This window comes from Camarhynchus parvulus, chromosome 3, assembly GCF_901933205.1.
Source record: "Camarhynchus parvulus chromosome 3, STF_HiC, whole genome shotgun sequence".
In the NCBI taxonomy this organism is placed as follows: Eukaryota; Metazoa; Chordata; class Aves; order Passeriformes; family Thraupidae; genus Camarhynchus; species Camarhynchus parvulus.
The window spans coordinates 17,172,064-17,195,194 of record NC_044573.1 but is presented as its reverse complement, the minus strand read 5'-3'; the positions used below and the strand labels follow the sequence as shown (position 1 = coordinate 17,195,194).

The 23,131-nt window shown below is 37.3% G+C and overlaps 1 protein-coding gene across 9 annotated transcripts in view; it reads right to left on the bottom strand.

The window, feature by feature from the left end:
- Positions 1 to 23,131, bottom strand: part of WDPCP (WD repeat containing planar cell polarity effector) — a 148,514-nt gene that overhangs the window by 113,766 nt on the left and 11,617 nt on the right. For 4 of the 9 annotated variants that reach the window (XM_030946091.1, XM_030946101.1, XM_030946092.1 and 1 more), the window contains one exon: positions 17,740 to 17,802. The exons of 1 other annotated variant lie outside the window; for it this stretch is intronic. The gene's annotated coding sequence lies outside the window, so the exon portion shown is untranslated. 4 more of the 9 variants (XM_030946095.1, XM_030946097.1, XM_030946099.1 and 1 more) reach the window with 3 other exon arrangements.

The following is a 23,131-nucleotide window of genomic DNA, read 5'->3' as shown; positions in this document are numbered from 1 at the left end:
GCAAAAGGGAAAATAACTTTGAAGAAAAAATGCATTTGTTAAACATTTTCATTATTACAATGAAACTGTTGAGCAGTGGGTTGTATATAAACTAAAATATACACAGATTTTAATACTGAGCTATAAACTCTTCTACCACTCTTGAGAAAACCACGGCAGTAAAATAATCAGTCTGCAAGTACAGCTAGTTTCAGAAAACTACCTCATTAAAAATGCAAACAAGATAGGCCCAAATTGGTCAAAAACCTCAGATCAGCTTCATTCTACCTCTTATGGGAGCCGAGTAAGACCAGCTGTCAGTCAGATCCCTGCAGTTGCCTTTGCCCGCTATTTAAAACAGTTTTGGTCTCAAAGCTGTCCTACAACATGATAGCTATAGATTTATTAACTTCCAGCACCATTCCTATACACTGACTGAATGTAAAGTAAAGAGAAATCGAGTTTTAGGTTCTGCAAAGATATCACACAGATAATGGATAGCATCCAACACTTTCAAGGAAAACTTTCCTCTTCCTAATAATACTATCACCATGGGATAAATACTGTTAGGCATCACTTTATGATTAACTTCATCTGCTTGAAATAGCAGAACATTACGGTAGCTTTATTTGATATACTAGATATTGATACTGTTGGAGAGGCAATTTCAACCACCAGCCCCAGTTTCATGTATGCAAGAGCTCTAAATTCTGGCTGGTATGAACCAGTAGTTCATCTTAGCTTCTGTGAAATTATGAAGTAGTGGAAGTCATAGGTATTATGTATTAAATGAAAATTAAAATGTAAAATGGATTTTTAGGCAGCTCTTAATACTTCAGAAACAACCAGCTAGAGTGCAGCATCTTCCCAACACACAGTCAAATTATGGAGAGAAATGTGAATTGGTTCCCCCTGTATTTTCAGGTAATACTGGTGATATGTTCTCTGGCTTCAGACTTATTGTCTTACTAATTCAGCTGTATATTGAGGGGATTTTTTAGTGGACAGACTTGAAGGAGACGAGATACACAGAAATAAAAAACGCGCCTCCTAACTATCTTTAGTCACGAGTTAGAGTATCCGGTATATTTGTTCATCTGTCCTTTCTTTTCATTACAATGTTTATCTGCTCTACTCCTATCATCAGCTAATGGATTTATGGTACTTATTGGAAAAAACATATGAAGCAGCTCTTGTTAATTCAAGAAATATTTACTGAAGGAATCAATCCTGTTAAAATTATAAAGCATAATACCAGAAGGTATAATTAGCTTACAAAAGTGTAAGATTATGTAAACTCCATTTTCAATTAATCACTCATTGTTACCTGGTTGTAATTTTAAAATACCAGTTGTGAACTCAACCAGTGATTTACAACTGCTACTCAAATATGCTACCAGCAGAAAAATCCACGCAGCTTATTTTCAAAGAGTTTCTAATTTAAAATTGCATCCTGTTATCATTCAACTCTGAAGAAAAACTACTACTGTGTCAACTGGTCCAAGCTCCTCGTGAGAGGAGTGTGCACACCAATATTTAAAATGACACAATATAACCTTCAATGCCCAATACCTTCAAAGCACTCACATGCTTCCATTTACCTATGTGCTTATTCAGAAGGTCCAAATTTTGTATAGAAAGAACAGGATATCCAATATCCAGTAATTCACAGTATCCAATAATTCAGTCCATGCTAAAGAAAGATGTTTTACTTTTGCCTAGGTTTCACTCTCAAGTTGAAAAAAAATGTATGTGAGTCAGAATTAGACAATACAGGCACTAAAGCAAAAATATACACCTTTTAACAGATAAAAGGAACATTATGAGTATCACATAATCTCTTGGAAGAATTAGAATTAAATTAGTTATACAACAACGTATGTCAGCTTCACAATGCACACCCACTGATGCTGAAATTCACATTACTTAAATATATATGCAAATACTAAATTCCCAAGTTGTTAGTGAATGTGACGTCAGGAAGATTCACCCATTTTAATTCCACGTGTTCTTGCGATGTAAACATTGCCTTTTGAGAAGAAAGGTCCTCACAATCTCAGAAAAGATATTGTGCTGTACATGTAAAACTGGAGACAGCAGTACCAGCAGCCTTTTGTGTAAATATACTACTATGAGCATACCAGCATATACTGGTGCAATAAAGATGTGGACACTCATGACTGAAGGGACATTTGGCTACCCTTTTTAAGGCTTAGGAGGCTATATGGCTCCTAAAGAAACTCCTGAAGAAGGCTTTGATCCCTTTTCTTTCCAAGCTCTGTGCCAGTTCCTCCAGCTGTGTGCCAACATTTTAGTCGAGATGGTCTTTGGAAGTTTGGGCAGCTTTCAAAAGCTGTTGGATACCAGAAATCCTTACCTTGAATCAGAAAATTAGTGCAAAGATGTATCAACTTCTCCAGGAGGAGTATTTTCAGAATCCCCATCTCCACAGGCTGGCTTTAACAAAGACTTGCAGGTGGCAGATTTCTTTGCTGAGTGCTCGTGACCATTCCTGGGTATAGAACTGAGACGTAATGCTTTGTGCTATGTTCCACTTTTGAATTTTAATGGCTTTTATTCAATCAGTCTTAGGAACTGATTCCATAACAGCAGAATTTTCTTTTAGAAATCTTTTTATTTCCATTCTCCTTCACTAACCTTGCACCAATGTCCTGGGTCAGAAGTTCAGGTTTTAAATTTGTATTCCTAGGACAAACAGCTATAAATCCTATTCCCTACTCTGCTGCCTGTACATTCTTACAGCAGAGACACAGCATTTTTAAGTTTGCTACTGAATGAGGAATCATGATGATTCTAGAGAGAAAAAAAAACCCCAGCTGTATTGCACTGAGAGTTTTATTTTTAAATCTTTACTAGCAATGGCAGAAATTTGCAAGCTGCTTCTATTTTACTATTCTTGCTGCAAATATATGCAGTGGAGTTATAATGAACCAATGTATTTCTAAACAAGGCAGTAATAATTTGGCAAGTGCTATAATGTACAGATGCTCATCTCTGTCATTAATTAGGTAATAGACCAGCCCATTTTTCACTTGCATGGGGTCCATGTATATTTTCTTTCATTTTTACAGTAACAACTATGAAATGTAATAATTTTGCTGTTTTGAATCATTCCACCTTCTGTCAATCACCTTTAGTTATCAGCATCTTAATCCTCTGAATTCCAAAAATAGTAGTCCAAGAAGGAATGCAAATTAAAGAAGAAAATGGATAATTCTAGGAAACATAAAATGATTCCTTGTTAATCTACAAATACTTAAAGTTAAGTAAATTTGGTTTCAAGGAAAGAGAGCTCCTTGGTGCAGAAGCACCCTCTAATGGCTGGCTCCTGACTGCTCTGAATCACAACTGGAAGAGCAATTTAATAGCTCCCCTAAAAAGCAAGGGAAACTGCTAAGACACCAAAAAAAAAAAAAAGGGAAATGTGAAAATATGTATGCACATGCACTTGTTCACACTTCACCTACAGTCCCTTTTGCATATCCTTAACACAGAAAAGGAGCATCATGAATCTGACAAACTTTTTTTCATTGGAGCCTGTATTTCCTTTTAAAACAATATTCTCCATTTATAGAATAGCTTTTTATGTTCTCCCAGGTTCCAATCATTCTTCAAAATTTAAAGACAGACAGAAACTGAACTTCTCCTCTTATCCCAATTAACTTTTACAAAAGAAAAAAATTAACTGGCTTTAAGAAAAATTCTATACTAAGTCTAAATCTTAAAATAATTTATGCTAGAAGGAATGTGGAAGTCAATGGATCCAATTCCCTGCACAAGCTGGCTAGCTCTAAAGTTGCATCCCAATAGTAAAACACTATGTAAGAAAATAAAAAATCCTTTTGAGTGTTAAAGCTGTACTAGAAATGTAAACAACTTCTGCTGTCTAAAAATATGCCTTAATAGGCATTTTCCCCTTCTAGTCTATGGTTTTGCAGGGTTTTGTTCAATGAAAATATCCAAAATTTGCTCATATAACTGCATTATTTTACCTCTACACAAGAATATATAATTAGCATACAGCCCTTTATTATTAACTGTTAAGTATAATATTCAGTGCTCATACAAAGCCAGTGGCAGATAGAGCAGTTAATAACATGAGAATAATGAGACTAACCGACCAACTTGCTTCTCAACATCACTTTTCAAATCTCTTTGGGCTAAATTTTCAGTGTGGGGAATTAGCCATAGAAATCCCATTAACATTAATGAATGTTCCATGGTTAACTCCCCATGCTCTGTGCTGAAGATTTACCCCTATATCTCTAAAATAAATATGTACAGATGCCAAAATTCTTTTTATAGAGCCTGAAGAAATTAAGGACTCTATTCTCAAATAATTGACTTATGCACATGTATCTTTTTCCCCCCATGGATCATCTTCTACATATCAGGATGGGTGTAATGTCTGCATTATTCTCATTGAACAGATTATCCAAAGTGCATGTTTACTGCATAAAGGCTGAGTTTAGTTAATTGCATATTATACAGAAATAATATATAGATTGAGTTGGATTTTTCTCATCATTAAACAAACAGTGATTGAATAGTATTTACTGTCATTGAGAACAGCATGTATTTATACTTATATTTCTGAAGATATAAGAATTAAGGAAAGTCAATAGTCTGAAAGAATTGAAAATTACCCTATACACCTACCAAAAAGCCAAAATACAACTGGGTCAACAGAAGTCTCTGCAAGCAGTGACTGAGGCACTGTGTAAAGATGGGGAACAATGCTTGTTACCTTGACTATGAAAATGTGAAGGTGGGAAGGGCTTCTAGGACCAAAATCAGCAGGGGTGGGGGACATATTGCCATCATTTTTTCTATTCCCATTTGCAAAAATATGCTCTTACTATTTTTAAAATATTAATTTAGAAGCTTACCTTCCCAGTTAAGCTCATCATTTCAAGTTCCACTACAGCTTTAAAAAAAGTGCCAAAACAACTGCTTCAAATCATATTCACCTGCTAAAATTTGGAATAAATCTTCAGTAACACTCTTTATATACTTTTTTTTTACTTTGCCTTCCTTTGAATACTCTTCTTGGAGATCAGACTGGAATACATCAGGTATAATTCCCAATTTTATGCATCTAAACTGAAAACAGTGACAGTGTGTTGATGTTACCACTATAATCTCAAAGAGGAGAATCTACTTCCTCCCTAAACACAGTATCAAAAAATCATTTACATGAAATCTGTACAAATTGTTTTGTCTGAAAATAATATACCAGCTAAATGAAGAAAGAGGAAACCCACTGAAATTATCCAGTGAAACCATGTTTGAGAAAACTCACTCAAAAAAAGGTATAATTCTTCTGGTTATACCTGGAGCTGGAGATGGAACATTTAGATAGAAATTCTTTTAGCTTATGAGCAGACTCTTGAAATCATTTCTGGATCAAAGATTAAATGCATCGTCCTCCTAAGAATATCAAACTATGAGACCATAAACCAATCCTCTTTCAATAGTAACACATTTAGACAGATTCTCCCTTTCCATTGAAAGGTCTTTCATACAAGTCTTTCATAGCCAAGATAAAAAAGGGAATTTTCCTGGTAGCATTCTTCACAAAAATGCTTTCAGCTAGAACTGGGAAATCTGGAATGAGGTAAGGTCAGACTGTTGGGGGTGGGGAGGAGAATCAGTCATGTAAACAGGTTTTATATTGCATTTATTACAAACTCCCCTTATTTTCAGTTGCTTCTTTGGAAATTAGCACAACCATGACTGGATTAATTCTCTGTGGGTTTCTTTCTGTACTGTTATTGAGCAGTCATGGGAAAACTCAGCTAAATGAGTATGGCTCTAGTGAAGCCATACATCTATGAGGAAGGGCAATCACCAGAACACAGGGTTTGTCTAAAAAAAGACATTCAAACAGATAGGGCACTTAAGCTGACCTCCCTGAAGTGATGTCCTCATACTTTAATTGAGCTAAATTTTTGATGCTTTATGTCACTGAAAATGAAAAGGAATAATTTTATAGAGCATGTTTGTTGGTTTTCTGGTTTTACAGACATGTTCCTACCCACCCTTCAGGCAGCCTATCACTGCACTGCTTCACATCTGACGAGGTCTTGCATCCATACCTGTGCACGCTACAAGACTACATAGACCTGCTGAAACCTCTCTTTGAAGACAACCAGGAATGCATCCTTCCAGAACTATGAGAAACACAGAAAATACAGGAGCCACATCTTTTTCATACCCTCAGCTCATGAGAAAACAAAAGGCACAGACTTTGGCATGCCTACTGCTATGTCCAGTGTTTCCTTCCCGGTGGTGCACAGCTGGTGCTCCCTTTCCATCGCTGCATCCCCACAGAGGGGTCCTGGTAAAGAGCAGCAGTGTTATCTCAGTTTTTTTGTTCAGTGGTTTTTGGAACACAAGTCTTTACCATCTCCTGGAAGCTGCCTCAAGATACACTGCAGTGTCAAGACACCTTGCACAGATTTATCCATAGTGATTAAATTGCTGACATCTCTTCTCCTGTGACCTACTCCCATGGGCAGTATCAGCTGGAGGCCTTAAGTGTATTTATCCATACCTGATGCTGTCTGCTTGTGGCATCCTATAAAATACTTCTTCCCATCAAGATTTTTCGCACAGTGTAGTGGGAGAAGGGGAGAGAGGATAGGCATTTTTGCTTACCCAACATCATTTAAATGTGTTGAGCACTCTATCTATAAAACATCCCCACTGCTGTTGCATTTTACAGCAGCCTCCTCCGTAAAAGCATCAGAAATTTCCACAACAGTCCCAAGAGCTGTTTCCCAATATTCAACTAGTTTGCAACTAAGGGAGCCTTCAGATGGAAATGGCAAAACGCCTGTTGGCACTGCCAGGAACTCCCCTGTCTACCCAACTCACTGGAGTGAGTTCAGAGATGGCCAGGGGCCTATGTTACAATGAATTTTTGCTTTAACCACTGGTCATCCCAGTTGTGCATCATTACACTGCTTCTTCATGTACATCAGAAACCAGCTGATCTATCCCTAAAGCAGCGCTCCACCAAAGCAGCTTCTGATAAATATCCCGGGGAAGGAGCTATTCTCTTCATCTACTTGCTCCCACTTCTTCAGTAGCTGTATGGCCATAACTTCAAAAGTTTTATGAAATCACAGACCCAAAAACATCTCTCTACAAGACTAAACATGTGCAATCTAATTTCCATTAATGATTATCATGATCTATGACATATGCTCTGTGCTGCCTTACAGCAGTTCAAAATGGAATGGCAAAATTAATGGACGGGGGAGATGAACCATAAATTTTCTAGCTTCATTCCCAATATCAAAATTTCTGCAAGTATTACAGGCATTGACATATGAAGACAGGCATTGACATATGAAGAATTGCACAAACACATTAAAAAAAGCAACTAATCCACAGCATGGAACTGAGTAACACAACATTGCATGACAGGCCCTACCCCCAGGATACCCCGTGGTTAAATTACAAAAGCAGGGAACACAAAATACACCACTCCAGCATGGTGAAGTTACAGAGAGGCATTTCACTTTGACAGAGTCAAGTTGCTCCACATGAAGCAAACAAACTATTCCAGTTCCCCCAAGTACTCTTCATATCTGACAACACCTTTCTCTATAGATCCTTCAGGATCAGGAAGAGCCTGGATACTGCAATTCCTACATCAATATATATCTGAGGACTTTTAAAGGTAGTTCATTACTGTGAAGCCTCACAGCTGTCCTGGCCTTTGTCCTTTCCAAGGATTTCTTCATGAGATGTGTGATATTGAGAACTACTTTCCTCATCTGTTAGCCTTCATTCAGGATTGCAAAACACACACCTAAAAAATATTCCATTGCTCGATCACGCTAACACAAGTCATATTAATTAAGAATATGTCTGTGTAATTACATGGGAGAGGTGCTTTGCACAGCAGTTAAAGTGCATGCAACATCTATAATAAGCAACCCTGTGTGTAAGACATTATTACAGTACAGGATTCTTGGTCTGAAAGAAAGAAGTAATTTGAAAATTGATGCCAAGTCTTTGGTGTTTTCTAGGTCACATAAATTGTTATTAGGACCTGATATATTTAAGAAACAAAGCACATTAAATAATATTTTATCTGACTCAATAGGAACAATCATTCTATAGCATTTGGTGAATAAAGTAAAAAACATTTCCTCCAACAAGTTAATTTAAAATGTATCATTTACATATAGCAGTCAGATCTGAATGGCTATTGCAAAACTTTGATTTTCTTTAGACCACTTTACCTAAAAGAATAAACATTGATGCAATCAAATTTTCACACCTTAAAGTTATAATGATTACTTTGGTTAGACCTAACTCTTCTCACAGATGCAATAAGCAGAGTTGCACACATTTTGTGATAAAGATTTGCAGGCTAAAAAAACTGTTAGCAGGACAGCCCAAATGTCCTTAGGGAAGCCAGCTCCCCAGTTACTGCCCAAACCAGGGAGCAATACATAGGAATAATGTGCACATGCTCAGCAAATCCATTTTTATGTTTTCTTTTTAATTTTAATATCAAAGTATTCCAAAGCTCAATTATGCTTCATTAGTGAAACTGTGACTATCCCACTTAATTATTTTAATATCTCAGGATTAGACGAGGAATGCAGAATTTTAGTAAAGCAGACAATGAAGGAAGCATACTGACTGTTCCAAGAAAAAAAAGCTGTATTTCATGTTTTGAGCCAATCAACGATGAGCCACAGATATTGTATTACAGATGATTGCTTTAATCCTAAGGCATTTTAGGGTGCATTTGAAGTAACAGAAGGGAAGCTTGTTTTGATATATTCACAATATAAAGCTGCTAGGAGATGGTTCCTAGATTCACACTGTGAGTTAAGTTCTCTCTCCCCCTTTGAAACCAAAAAAGGAAAATACTTGCAAGCAGACTTAAAGTCAAAATAAAACATCAATTTATCACACAGCTCTTTCCTGTGAGATCCCTTTTCCTTCTGCGTATCACAAAACCAGAACTGCAGGTACACTCGCCTTCATCCTGTGCTACAAATCTTTCATTTAAAACTGCTAACTTCTGCACACATTTCTCTCTCAAGTTTTTAAACACCATTTTCACCTTCACTGCCTTCAGAAACTCCACAGAAGCACAACTTTACACAATGGCACCACCTTGTGTTTCAAACATCAATTTCCAATGCTTATGCTGACCTCAACTTCATGCCTTTCCCTTACAGTGGATGAAAAATAAACTTATTTCAATACAATAATATCAAATATGGTAATTAAAAATTTAGTTTATTATTTTTTCATATAGAAATATATTATACAATATAACTATTTCTTTCAAATGAGACTTATCCCATTTTCTGCCAGTTTAAATTTGTGTCATTCATACCCAAAATTACCTACAATAAAACCTCTGTGAGCACATTTTTAATTTAGTCCCTGGTTGTTTTTCATATAAAAGAAATGCTTAGATCCTGATGGATGAGCTATTTTGGGGTCAATTAAATTGTCTCTAAGCAGGATTTACCTGCTTGGTTAAATGGAAATCACATATATGTATCTTAAACCATTACCTGAGAAATGGATAATTCAAAAATGTGAGTCTGAAAAAAAATGTTTACTTAAAAGATTAAAGGCAGACATTATAGTATTAGTAAAACGTGTCATCCAGCGCCCAACCTTTTATTGTTATGGGCAGGGTGGCAGCCTTGCCATTCAGAAGTTGCAAACCACCTTACTAATCTTACAACTCTACTTAAAGTTGTGAATAACTTTGCAAATCTTCATCTGTGTGAGCTGAAACACAAGTAAGTCCTCACCAAGCTGACTTTTCTTTTTGGAAGTGGAAAGTGAGGAAATTTTGTACCAAAAAATGGTTCGGTTGCTTACATCTTACAGCGTCAATCTTTATCTTTGAAACTCACTCACTACTACACTTAGGCTGGATCTTAAAAAAAAAAATCTGTGACCTTTTCTTGGGGAAAACAACCATGTTCTTCACAATTTCTCAGTAAAAGAAATCAATTTTAATAAATACCATTCAAAAAAGTTCCATTTCTACTTAAGGTGCTCCAGTGTCCCTCCTCTCAGTGCTGATTTGGCAGTACCTAATTCTTTGAGCCCTGCTTAAAGGCATTGTGAACCATGCTCTTCAGGCTCCTCATTTCCAATAAAAGCATTCTATTATTCCAAGGCCTAGTCCAATGTACACTGGATTCTGGGATTCAGAATAATCAACTTTTCATAATCTAAACTGGTAATGGTTCTCCTCTATCTCATATGCTCCTCCTTACAAACCTAACCCTTGCTTCAGGTGCAGCCCTTCTCCTTATTCTACTCTTCCACCTGCTATTTTCTTCATCATCTTAATGCAATTCATGTAAAAAAACCAACCAACCAACAACAACAATTATGAAAAACCTCAGCTGTATCTTTATATTACTGGCTATACTAAAGTCACATTTGCTCAATATAAGTAAAGGCAGAATTTATACAGGTAAATGTTGTCAAAAAATACCTACATATTTCCTCAGATATTTACAAGGGATTCCACTGCACAGTATTTAGGGCTGCTGATATAATGGTCACACATCTCCCTTGAGTCACCAATATCATGGAAACACCAGTTTTCTAAAACCTTCTTGTGCAGGCTTCTGCACACCTTTTGCCAAAATTTTTTAGCATTACATCTTTTAAGGAGCTCCATGACTGCTTTTTTTAAAGAGGTCCTGACAACAGACCTCTTTAAAAAAAGCCAAAGCTGCTGATTTTCCTTCAGCTATGCTGGTACAACTGCTTATAAGGCATGCAAAGGAAAATGTTCAATTTAAAACCAGTTCAATTCCATGAACCAGCGCACCAAGCAACCCTACAACAGTTTGCCAGTGCAATTATGCTAGTGATGCACGGACAGAACGAGAGCTGTGTCAGATGGCAGGGCTGCCAAAAAGATGACTCTTAAAACTGCATTCTCAGGAGAGATATAATGAGAACCTCTGATATGGGCAAGGCTTTTTCAGCTGGAGTCAGCGGGGCACAACAGCTCCACAAGGAGAGGATATCTCAGAACGTGCCCGGAATAGTCCTGTTTCTCCTCAGCACAACAGTAGAAGCTGAATGGACAGTATGACCTAGCAAGTCTATCTTCTACCAATTATCTACCCTGAAACACCTGTACTCATTCCCTTTCCCCACTCTTCAGCCCCCTGCACTCTAATACCACAGATGGTGTAAGAGTTGCTGAACAAACACAAGCCTGGCATATTAAAATTACCCCAACCAATCAGAGTTTACATTAATATGCCAGACTATAATCTGGGATGATTCAATTTGTTTTTTTAAGCAGCAGAGGCTGGAACAATGAGAGGCATCTCCCAGTGACATGTTCCTCACAGACCAAGCCATGCTTGCAGGCTTTGCTCTTCTGTTCTCTATACGCTCAGGAGGGGAAACAACCTTCCCTCTGCCAGCTCCTCTGGGAGGCCAAATCAGCAGCAGCACCTCAGCATGCCCCAGATATCTTGCACTAAGTTATAGGCAGGTAAACAGCATCTTTTTCTAGTCTTTTTTTCTCTCTGAAGAAAAGGCTGGGGACAGAGCAATGGTTATCAGTGGTCATGATTACCAATGGTTGTAGATATCTGTTCAGCCGCTGGAGACAAAGGAGTGAACAAGCTGAAGACTCTGACAAACATCTTTGTTCTTCCTGAATAAAATGGGATTGTAGGGAATCTGAAAATTTAAATTCACTGCATTGCTTGGTCACGGCCTTGAAAAATGAGGCATACTGTGTCAGATAAAAATCAAAAGGCAAATTTAGGCCCAACCAACACAAGGCTACACAATAACTCCACCTCTGTGGACTGAAAGGCCATAAAGGTGACAAATTCAAAACCAAGTTGATGATGATGACAAAGCCAATGATGAAAACCAAGTTGATGATGACAAAGACAATGATGAAGAAAAAGAAGAATGGTATTTTGACAAGCAGATATACTAAAAACTGTTAAAGACTGGGTTTCTACAATGAAACCCAGAGTCATTGCAGTCACTACACATCCCCATCCCTGCCAGGAAGAAGGCCTTTCACATTAGACTACCACTATTCAATTCCTAAAGTAAATATGGAATAAGAGAAAAATGAATCCATACCACTCTTGATCAAATTCTCATAATCAGAGAGAATTGCCATTAACTTTATACAAAATACAATTGCATTTGCATGCATGTCAGAGCCATGGCTCCTGTTCAACATAAACAAACTTATTAGATCTGAAGAAGTTTAAAATTTTTGAGAATTCTTTGTTTGGGTCCTTTATAAGCAGAAAAATGCCAATTACAAAAACCCTGATTTCCATGCAGGTAGAGAAATCCTGTACAAAAATTCCTTTAAAAATACCTTTGTTTCTGGAGAGGGTATCTAGAACATGAACCAGACTTCTCTATAGAGCCAAGCATTGCAGTACTTAAGGCCTTAAATAGTTTATTTCTTGTCTACACTGCTTTTGAGTGTGAATGCTGAAAGACTGAGGGAAAGGTGAAAGGATACAATTACTCTAGTTCAGTGTGCCAGTTCCTGAGCAGGGCAGATTATCACCAAACAAATGCAATAGCTCAATATCATTTATACCCCTAATTCTCTTTTCCTTGGCAACAAAGGGGTTCTCACCCTGTTGCAGAATGGCTAAGCAGCTTGTGAAATTGGGATTTCACAGTCCTGCACTGATGCAAGGTGCAACCCAGTGCCCATGGTGCACTTGCACCAATTTCAGTTTTCCTCCATTTGTCAGCTGTACCCTGTGGACCTTCTACGTAAGCAAATGAATTGTTCCCAAAGCAGAAGCAGCATAAGAACCACAACAATCATCCTAAAGTAAATTGTCCCAGGTTGTGCATCAGATCCCTGAGGCACTTTATGCCCCTGTAAGGCCAGTTTAAAAGTAGCAGCATTTGGCACCCACTGACTGATTAACACATACAATCCACCTTAAGGGGAGCCTGATGATATTGCTGAGAGTTTGATGAATCCATCACGCTGATTGCCTAATGCAGGTGGTCACACATGATCCTTCCTTTCCATGTAGATTTACATAGCAAACATGAAAAATTAGTAAAAATTCCTCTGGATTCAGAAAGGGGATTTAAGAAAATGAGTTCCTTCTTGAAAAACAAAAAAGCCTGTTAAGCTGTTGTGTTGCCTTGCAGTAGCAATTTGTAGCCGTGCCACTTGCTATTCTATAGAAGGCAAACACTATTGCTGTGTTCCAACAGCCACTTTCACTCAGGGTGAACTGAGATTTCTCTTTGCCAAGATATGACACAGATGGGAGTCCCAAAATCATAAGGTCCTGTCTAGTTCAAAGGATCCAAAATAATAAAAACTTTAAGACAGGAGAAACAAATAGCAGCGCTGAAGCATATTATGTGCAAAAATCTTCCAGGGACTCATGAAAGGAAAGAATGATTGACTTTGTTTTCAGGCTTTATATGATGATCAATCAATGCTGTATGACTCAATATAAGAGTTAGGCAGAAACAGAGCAAAAACTAAGGTAAAGGGAACAGTTTTCTGTATAAGCTGTGGCACAAAACCTCTTCTTTCATGCTGGGAAGAAGTCCAGAATCAGAGAGGCTCTTGCTCTGCACTTGTACAGGCCATCAAGTTTTACTCAAGACATTTTTCTTTTCTTCATTTTCAGACTTCACTTTCTTCTCTTTGTAGCTCTCATCCCACCTGACAGAACAAGGCAGACCTCTTGCTCTGCCTTACAGAGTCCTGCCATTTCAGTGCAGCTATTGATAGGATCAGTCAGGATCAGTCTTCCTGAAGAAAGTCCAGCTATGTCTGCTCTGCCAGGAGTCAATTTCTGCTCATTCACGTGCAGGTGGGCCAGTAGCCCAAAAGTGAGACAAGTGCTTTCTCTGAAGATGCAAGCTTTGGACAGCTAAATGGTGAAGGTCTCACAAGCCACAGACAAAGTCCAATTTTTCAAAACCTATTTAAAATGTCTGCTCCAAGACACAGAGATATCATTGTCTTCAGGAAGGGGGAAAACCTTTAAAAATGCTAAGAGAGAGAAAGTGCTCAGCAATTTTTCCTAGCTTCATCCTTAAACAGACTGGCATAGTCTTTTTACTTCCAAAGATCAAGAGCTGTAGACATAACATACTTCAGTTATAGCAATTAAGGTCAGAAGCAACTGAAAATAAGTTCCTACAAAATGAATCAGGCAACCTTTCCGATCTCACCTACAGCAAGTAATTCAGCCTACTGAACAATTTCATTGTCAGTTACATATTGGAAATGTCATTTGTTCTTTTTATGTCACTAAATGACTCTCAAATTTATGTGGGCTTGGATATAGATGTTATGCTGTACACAATGAATAAGTGAAGTATACAATTGGTAGCAGGTAAAATCCTTCCTAGAACAATATTTATATTGTAGGGACTACATCAGTCTTTATCAAAAGTGGAATTTTTGTACTCCATAAAATTGTGGTTAGTCTCTGTCTTTAAAAACTTTAAGTTTTGATATCTTCTCATAAACAGAATGCTAATGAAAATGTGAAATTTTATGTTTGGGTTACCTCTCTAGAACCAAACCAGCAATTACTATTCCTTATTCAAGCTTATTTCTTATATTTAACATTACTGATATTAATATATAAATAGTAGTTAAATGAGTTACCTGAGCTAGAAGAGGATCTGAATTCTGATTTGACTTGGGATGAAGTTATTCTTTCTTCCACAGAGAGAAAATGCTCACATAATAAAATTATTGCTTCAAATCTTCCTTCCCTCCCTTCCAAAACCAAACCTGATATTTACATTTCCTTCTTCTTCTGCAATTTGAGGAATGTTAACCATGCTTGTGTTCACAGGGACAAATAAAGATGACAACCAAGGAAGCAATTACAATAAAGGTGTGATCTGCTTCCACTAAAACATATACTTCAGCTTCGAAACAATATGCCACTCAAATGGAATAAATCCTACCTGACACTAAAATTACCAATGTTTGTCATGTCTGAGCACATTTTTGGACTAAATTAAACGAGCAAGTATTGCCTTTATCAAGTCTCCTAAAAGAAAAAGAACATCTAGTGGCTTAAAAAAGCAAGTCCATGTAGTGTGTTTCTGCCACTTCCTCTTAAAGAGAGAGTTCTGAGCACTTGTAAACTGTGAATTCTTAATTTTTTTTTTTTAATGGCATCTTGATTCTTGGTGGATTTCACTGGCAGTTGTGTTTGCAGCTTTGAAGTCGCCTCCAGGTCTGTCATTTGGTAAGGCTGTTGATGGGTGCCTGGGGTGCTTTGTCCTCCGGGAGGCTATTTTCCTTTAATTCATCTCTGATTAGACGCAATTTATGCATTTTCATCTGTTTTATGTAAAGATCAAAGGGATCATGGTTCCCAATGTCGACCCTATTATAGACAAAAGGGGAAGGCTGCACATTTTTGCTTGGTTGCAGTTTAAGCCTCAAAGCGCCCGTTCATACTACGCAGTTCTTATATCTCTCATAAAACCATGTTTTATATGGACACCCATTTGCTTGCCTGTAAACACCTGCATGCTTTTATATTTCTAGAAAACAAAATCGTGGGGTGAAATTCCCATTCTCAAATCTACTACAATAATTTTTGCCCAATGAGAACGAAGACATAAAAGTTTAAATTCAATATTGTCATAACAATACTCCTCTTACCAGTCCCATTAATAAATATATGGCACTTAATCTAATAACAAACTGACATAGCTGGCCCTGCATGAGAAAGTCTGTTCAAAGCTTTCTTAATATATTTTTTCTGTCTCCAAGTTACAACAAAGACTGACTTTTATGCCATTTAAATAGAAATTATTCCCAACACAAAGATAACTTTAAAATTTATTCCAATAGAATCAATATCCAGTAAGTCTCAACATTAATGACATCGATATTAACACTGTTGTCAACAAAACAAGAGAAACAATATAGATGTCACTAAAACTTACCTGAAGTGAAAAGACTTCTAAAATTAAGGAAGATTTATTTTATTACCATTTTTAAAAGCAAATTCAGTACATATGCCAGCAAACATGCAAAGATGGGAAACTTCCAGGATGTCATCCCAAGCCACTAAATACACACTGTAAATGCAAATGTCACTTCTCACTTCCAGTCAAACTGACTACCTCTGCATAAGAGTTCAATCTTCCTTTGTCTCACTAATCATGCATAGCAAGAGGGAGAAAATATTGTGAAGGCAGACAGAAAGTGGGGAAAGCCCTCCAAAATTGCACTTTTTTGGAAGAGGCATAGCACTATGTTTGGGAAGGCTTCACACGCGGCGACACTGGGAGTACAAAGACTGCCTTGGTGGCTCATGATATTAAAGAATTAGGATTGTACTTCATCAGCAATGTCCAGAAGAGGATGTTCCAAATGAGGGACTCATAATAAATGGTGGCTCTTACCTTGAGCATAGAGAAGTCTACTCTTAACAAGTTTAGAAACTTTGTTAAAATAATTATGGTCATTCTCTCACTGGAGTGACAGAGGTCACCTATATCAAGTGAGGTACAAGAAAAGAGCATTGAAAAAAAAGATGTCCAAGAACTGTACAGCTTATTTGTTATCAAGATAATCCTAAGCAGACAAGATCATTTAGAATTTATACTTTAAAAAATAGAAAGAAAAAAACCTATCATATTATAAAGGACTTTGCAATTTGCTGCTCCAGGCCAAGGTTTTTGCTCAACCTGAGTTACCACATGGCACTTGAAAAAAGAAAAAAAACTAACCCACCATCATTTCAAGGAAATGATGAAACTTATGAAACTTGTGACATTTGCTATGGATTAAAAGGAAGTAATTCTTAAATGTGTTACAATGTTCCCACGTACTTGTGTTCTTCCACAGCAGCCATCGCTGGGATTTTGCTGGTAATTCCCAATCTCCCAGAGCCATGCATGCGGTAACTCATGGTCAGTGAAAACAGAGAGGAGAGATCCCAGTGTTCACTACAAGGTAATTACTATTAATTCTTCTTTGCAACAGAGAATTGCCCTTAAAAACACTTAAAAGCCTTGAAAGCCACAGTCACAAACCAAGACAGGCTGATTTCTCATCTTGCATCAGTAACACCACCACAATAAACTCTGGTCTTTGATAGTTTCTAATACATCAAACCCAAAGAACAGGCAGAAGAGGTACTAACACACATCCCTGCCCCGCCAAAACACAGAAAACTACAACTTACAGGACAATTCAAGCAATAACTATGATAAAGAACCTCAGGTTGTCAATCTTATCCATAGCAAAAAAACAATAACTAAGCTCTTGGAAAACATGTCTGAAATCAAGACAAAATCTAAGCAAAAATCGCTATAGGGAAGAGACACCACTGACAAAGAACACAGTTAGCAGAGTTCTTGAAATTTCAACAGGCAAGGAAACTTATGAGGTATTTAGGAATGAACATTCCAAAAGAAATGGAAAGACTACAAAAAGAAAAAGTTAGGTGCTGTTTTTAAAAGACAAATATTACCTTGAGTAAATAAGTAAACATTCAAATTCATTTCTAGGGAGCAAAAACGCTTTTCCTGTTTCAGGTCTGACATGCCCCTTGCCCAGGGATCCCTTAAACTGCATTCAGAGACATGTAATCAAGTTTATATGGTAAGGGAATGGGAAAAAACTGCCCAAGGGCTAAAGGAAGGTCCTATTTGGGGGAAGGCAGTGGGGCAGGGGGAGACCAGGTGAAAAACCCTTACCTTTCCTCTCAGAAAGTTGATAAAAAGCCTTGCTTGATTTTTCGTAGAATTCAGGGTCTTTTACTGCTTAACAGAAATCAAGAAGAAAAATTACTTTAGGATCTTCTCAAATCTGAAAGGATAAAACTGAAATTCTACATGTAACAAACTGACACAGAAAAAAAAGGAACCAGGAATTAAATGGTTTTGCTTGTTGCTTGTTTTTCTTTTTTTTAAATCACTTTATGATCCTCTGAAACCATGAAAGAAATTTCCATGGATTTTCCTCTGAGACCTCAGACCAAGACATTTGAAAAAAAAAAAAAAAGGAAATGGGTGGCTAGACTGGAAATGGTTTATTCTTTATGAAAAACAAAAATTTGTCCGCTAAAAGTAGTTAGCCTAGTTCTCTTCTTGTGCAATTCAAGAATTCACTCCAATTTGTGGGAAAAAAGGCTCAGTTTGAATAATATTTCCAGCTCAAAACACTGATACGTTCAAAGTGTTAGCTCTGATTAGAAGGCCAAAATGGAATAGAGAGGCAAGAACTAAACTGTTTGTATATATTGCAACTGGAAAACAAAATATGTTGCCCACAAGTGAATAAGCCATTCATCAGATTACTGCAAAATAAAATTTACAAATTTCTCCCACCTACGCAGTAATTTCAGATAAAAAAATAACAAAGAATTACATTGTGACTACAGTGAAGTTTTTCAAGCCTATTTTAAAATACAGTAAGAAAACAAATTCCTTTACAAGCAAACTGAAGAACAAAATATGATAAAAAACCCTGTATCTTTTACTCTAATGAACATTGTATTTTCAAATTCCCTGTTTTTCTGGTTTAGGCAAATAAAGACAACAATAGGATTACAACAATATACTTTTAGTTTTGCAGTCAGGTGTCTAATAAATCACTCTAAAACCCCTTTAGCAACTAAAATTAAAAAGCTTGTTCTAGATAGAGATATGCAATTTTATGCAGCAGTCTTTTAGAAATAAAATCCAGTTAAAAAAAAAACCCTTTTGTTCTCAAGCGTTTATATCTCAGATTAATTTTTAAAGTTTTCTATAAATCTTCAACATTGTTCAGATATATAACCTAAACATGAAATGTGGCAAAAGTTGACAAGTTAATTTATTGCACCCTGTAATCAACAATCTATGCTGATCTTCAGAAAAGATAAACCAGAAAATAGTTGCTCGTTCTGTAAAGGAGATAAAAGCAAATGAGGAACTCTGAAAGTGTTCCAGAAATGCAAATGCATACATCATTTGTGCTAAAGGCAACACCAACAATCTCCCTCAAACGAAGCCATATATCAACATGTAAGAACAAGGAGGCATTCTTCTGTCAGGAGAAAACAAAGGAAACATCGCCCATGATGAATAAGTGAGTTTCGAAAACAAAATGGCAACAAGAATTACACACTACTTAAAAATTTATTTTCAGTGTTCTTGTATGCCATAACACACACAGGTTGTAAACCAAAGGACAGAGAAAACAGTGAAGGATACTGCAATTTGTCTGATTTTCTATGCATTGGTGACGTACAAGCCCAACTTCATATTCCCAAACCTCCATGTTAGGCTCCTCACTTTTCCCTCAAGTTTCCCAAATTCCTTCTACACTACATTTAGCTTGTTCACTTGTTTGTTGCCATGCCCTTCATTTCCCTTCTCCTTCCTCTCCTCTGCCTCTCTGCCTCTGCAGTGGAGAGAAAGGAGAAGGGAAATGAAGGGCATGGTGCAACTCTGGTGCCAGCCAAGCACAAAGCAGCCCACCATGGCTACTGGAGCCTTCTCAGCCATCAGGACCTCCACAGTTAATCACTGATATCAAAGGCCAAATAGAAAAAAAACCTTGAGCTCAGGTCACAATCTTTTCTTGAGCAGTCTGGGGAAGGGAACACCAATTTGCATTTCGTTGAATTTTAAAAAAACACATTCACATTTGAAGTTTTAAGATCTCTACCTTATCCACCAAAAGCATTAAGTCAGCCAACATGTCCCAAAAATGAATGTGGAATGGAAGGTAGTGAATGTGTGAACTGGAAGGTAGACTGTGTGAACTTGTCCCTTCAGGGGACAATAAAAAAAAAAACTGTGTCCTTACTCAGCAGATTTTACTTATATAATTCAGGTGATGATAAAAAATCAAGAAGGGAAATAACAGTGTTCTGGATATAGATGCATCTGTTGTCTATCTGCAAATCAGGGCTGCTACTTTGAGCTAAGTCATTAGTTCATCATTGGAAGAAAGGAAAACTCTCAGGTACATTTCTTGTTAAATACCTAAGGTTGCAAAGCCAAATTTTAGTATATATATGTATATAATATTTTAGTGCTTCATATTTACTGATTTAAACCATAATCTTAATAGAGTAGATTTTTACAAACCCCAGCTTGAAATCTATTTTTGGCACATTCCAGATCTGTTTAGCTTTAAGACTGACTTGCAAAAGTGTGTAACTTGTAAGAATTATCCATTAAACGATACAACATAGTCATTAAAAACACCCACTCTTCAAAGCTCTGAAAGATTATAGAGTAGTCATGTAGGGTGAGCAACATTCTGCTTGCTCCCTGCTCCTCCCAAAGTATGTTATCCCATTTCAGCTGCCACTACTGAAATACGTACGTAAATCCATAGTCACATTTCACTTTTGAAAACTAGAGCACTTAAAAATTGGCAGTAGAACTCTGAATTTAGACACTGAGATTATGACAAAACTCCACTGTTCATAAGGCATGCTACTGGGCAATAAATGCCATTCCCTGATTCATTTTCGAACAATGCAACATCTTAATATGCAATCTTAATAAAAAAGGAATGTTATCCAGGCTTTGAGGAAAGATGCACGGATGAGTGATAAGATAAAGTATCTTCAGATAAAAAGAATGAAGGGTAACTCATTGTCCCCAGAAAGAAAAGGTGAAAATAGCAATGCATCTCTACCTGGTGAAAGCCATATGTATTTCAGGATTTTTTTCTGCACCTTTTCTAAAACATAGGCAAAAATTAGAACAAAATTTGATTATTAATACAAAGCAGCGGTAATAAATGTCAAAAAACCTACTTTTTGGTGTGCACGGATATGCCTTTCCCCAGAAGGATAAAGCTCCTTATACCCTATTTCTGCCATATCCAACCACAAACCTGGGCAGATCCACTTTTTCATCACTTATACTTTACAGCAAAAGTGTGCCCTGGAGCAACAATCCTAAAAGGCAAACAATACCTCATTTCATAGCTCTTGGTTAAGCACAGAAAGTGCATTTTTTCTGTGTGTTTTCCAGAATCAGAAAGAAGTGGCACACATGAAAATATTTGTCAAGTAAAACCTGGGTGAGGTCCAAGACCACTTGAAGGTGTCAACAGGACTTGAAGGGGCAAAAGTCACTCAATTTTTCCTGCACAGAGAACAGGACAATAGTTGTCATGCTGAGAAAGCTGCCTCAGTTCTTGCTGAGCTCATTCCTGCTCTCACATTTCCAGGCACCAACTGCAGTTAAAGAAAAAAAAAACCCCACAGCTTTTTATTTTTTTCACACTGATTCATCAAGATAGTTGTATCTTTTTGCAGCATGATGAGTGCCTAATTACAATGATTCAAATCTCTTGTCACCTTCAGGCTAGACTACAGATAGCAATGGGTTTTAGCCAGAGCAGATAGAGAAAATGAACTTGACACAGCACGCAATGGCTTGTTAAGCACAATATAATATTAAAAACATCACTCCCCTTTTTAATCTAGCCAGGAGGAGGGAGAAAAATCACATGATTTTGAGTTCAAAGTTGCTAAATCCCTTCTTCAGCAGGGGAACATGCTTGTCTGATTACATTTTCAGGTTGAATGCATTTGTCACTCTATCACCTTTCTCCACACTCAGTCCTGTTTTGAGCCCTGTTGGCTTCAGACAGCTCTTTCTCCTCCTAATATCACTGAAATTTCTCAGAAGTTCCTTCAGTCTACTCCCATTTTCCTTCTTGGGAAATGGTTATATGCAGGCTGGGCCCTCTAGTGCGTGGTGATGTTAATGCACCACATTCCCAGTGCTCTGGGCTTTGTTTTCCTCTATCAAGTAATTTCTGTCAGGGCACCTACTCTGTTCAGGTGCCTTTTTCAAAGGGACCCTATTTCTGCTTTCATAACTTCAAAAGAAGGAGGAGTTGTCTGAGTGACACTGCTCTGGCTGTCCTGGGGCTTATTGCCAAGACTCAAACTCAAGCACTCGGCCCCATGAATGGCAACTTCTGCTAAACCCCTGCAAAAAGAGCACCAAAAGCCCAGCAAGAAACCTGGGAGCTGAGGACAGAGAAGCAGCTTCCTCAGCAGGGACAGAAGTTCAGAACTTGAATCTACTCAATACTTCCAACACAGGTCCTTTCTGAGGCCAATGACCTGCACTACCTTTGTGATCAGAGGGCTGCACACAATGGGCACGGTGGAGGCTCTCCTTGCTGTTCTTTCAGCTTTCGCTTAAGACAGAGAGTGAACCCCTGAGGCTGTGATTCCCTCAGTCACTCTGCTGCATGTCCTATCCAAACCCTTCAGCATTTAGAAAACCATCTTGATGCTCCTCTACCACATTTTTGATTCTTCAGGTTCTGTTTCAGGACCATTAACGTAATTATCCATATAATCTCAAACCATTTGCTTGTCTTTCACTTTTTGCTTCTTCGGATAAAAAGGACCTTGCTAACAGGCAAAACTGGAGATGATTAAAATGCTTTAAATAAAACCCCTGCAATTATACTTAGAAAACCCAGGTATTTTACATACCTTAAAACGTTTAGGTTTTTAAAGTAATGAGTGAAATGTCTTTAAAATAGGCAGAATTGTGTACATAACCAAAATTTACACTGACAAAGCCTGCAATAGTCCAGGGAGAAAACATAACAAAATATAATATAATAAAAAAACTGGCAATGGTACAATTAGTGTGAATGGCATCAGAATAATCTGCATTAATTCTCAACACAGCATATAAGTTCACTATGTCTGTACAACCTCTAAACTGATAAACCCCATTTAAAAAAAAAAAATTTAAGCACATCATCAAAGATCAACAAACATAGATATGAATGTCCTCCGTATGAATGACTGCTCTTTACACCCTGATGAAGCTTTTCAGCCACAATCATTAACAAAGAAAAAGGAAGTCCAATTGAATAGAAACTCTCAGTATAGCCCAAGCTGCACATTTTGTTACAACTTCCCAGGTTACTGACAATTAAATTAAATGCACCTCTTGACTGCATCACATGCAGGCTATGTTGTTGAAAGCAAGATGTATTTTGTTTTGATTTTAAAATAGCTTTTAAAACAGCTCCTGCCAGCAAAGACCTTAGTTTTGGAGGAGAAAAAGTCATTATAAGAATCTTGTTAATGTCACAGAACATGAG